Source organism: Gossypium hirsutum, chromosome A03 (genome assembly GCF_007990345.1).
Source record: "Gossypium hirsutum isolate 1008001.06 chromosome A03, Gossypium_hirsutum_v2.1, whole genome shotgun sequence".
NCBI classification, from domain to species: domain Eukaryota; kingdom Viridiplantae; phylum Streptophyta; class Magnoliopsida; order Malvales; family Malvaceae; genus Gossypium; species Gossypium hirsutum.
Window position 1 is genome coordinate 68,747,665 of NC_053426.1, and position 1,517 is coordinate 68,749,181.

Consider the following 1,517-nt stretch of genomic DNA (forward strand, 5'->3'; position numbering starts at 1 on the left):
GATTATGTTCACTATTTGTTGATATCAACTATCCTCCTAGACAGTCTTCACTGTAGATGGTATTTGGTCGTTATGTATATCATTCGGTTGGCCACTAGTAGGAATTCATTGCCATACCTTTTATCAATTCGTATGCATCCTTATATGTTATGTTCATTAAGGCTCCTCTTGCTGCTCCATTTAATACTGACATTGAATATAAATCCAAACCATTGTAAAAAATTTGCAATTATAACCACTCAGGCAATCCATGGTGTGGGCACTTCTAAATTAGCATCTTAAAACGGTCCCATGCTTTGTAAAAGCTTTCCCCCTCTAATTATTTAAACATAAAAAATTTCCCTTCTTAGTTGGATCGTCTTGTTAATGGGGAAGAACTTTTGTATGAATTTCCTTGCAAGTTCATCCCACATCGTGATTGATCCCAGTGCCTACAAATCTAGTTAAGAAAAAGCATTATTGATCAATGAAAAGGGGAACAACCAAAGATGAATAGAGTCATCATTGACCCCATTATACTAAAAGGTATCACAAAGTTGGAGGAACCATTTTAAATGCTGGCTCAGATCCTTTATCATTGTTCCACGAAACTACAAATAATTTTGGATCATAGCTGGCTTTATTTCAAAATTATTGGTTGTGGTAGCTGGCCTCGTTATACTTCACTGAACCATATCCAGATTTGATAATTCATACTCCTTTAGAGCCCTCTTGTTACGTGCCATGTTTAGATTTATAGGTAGCTACAGTAGCGGTGGTGGTGGATCTTCAAGATTGTTAGCCTCGTCAAACAACAGATTCTCACATGGTGGAAAACTCCCTTTAACAGGTAATTGATTCTATATTGGTTGCTGCTACTGTTGTTGTTAACGATTTTTTTGAATTATTCTCTCAGGATCTGTGACTGGCTCTATAGGTGTTCCCCTACTACGAGTCAAACACTAAACCCAAAAAGATAAGATTAGTAAAAAAAGAAAAGAAAATTAAATTCGTAACCATAACCTAAAAATTTCCTAATTATTCTACTAATTTGCAAAAATTAAAACCAATATAGTGACGTTGCCTCCCTGGAAAGGGCGTCAACAACTTGATCGCCTTCATACGTACCAACGTCCAAAGTAGAAATTTTGAACAAAAGATGTGGAAAAATGGTATTAGTAAGTATACGGGTCAGGTTAAAATATAGTTACAACAGAGAAGGTAAGTACTCTGAGGATCATACCCAAAGGAGGTGAGAACTAAATTAATTGTGACAGCCCAAAATGTGACCCTAGTCGGAAAGTGGTTTCGGGACCACAAAACCGAGTCATAAAAATAATTAACCGCCATATTTGAAGCTTATTATATGTATATATGCATGTGTGAAAATTTCATGTTTGAATTTTGTTAATTGTAAGTGAATTTTATTAAATAGGACTTGTGTGGGAAAATTTAGAAATGTGATAGGCAAATGTTAAAGTGGCCTATTGATGCATGTTAAAAATGCTTGTACTTGCATGTCAAATTGGCCATATTCT

General features: G+C 35.3%; 1 non-coding gene across 1 annotated transcript; it reads left to right on the top strand.

Annotated features, from left to right (window-relative positions):
- The first annotated feature begins 245 nt into the window (after positions 1-245).
- Positions 246-353, top strand: LOC121227620 (small nucleolar RNA R71). The gene has a single exon (XR_005925182.1). It is a non-coding gene; the product is annotated as a small nucleolar RNA R71 (small nucleolar RNA).
- The last annotated feature ends 1,164 nt before the right edge of the window (positions 354-1,517 follow it).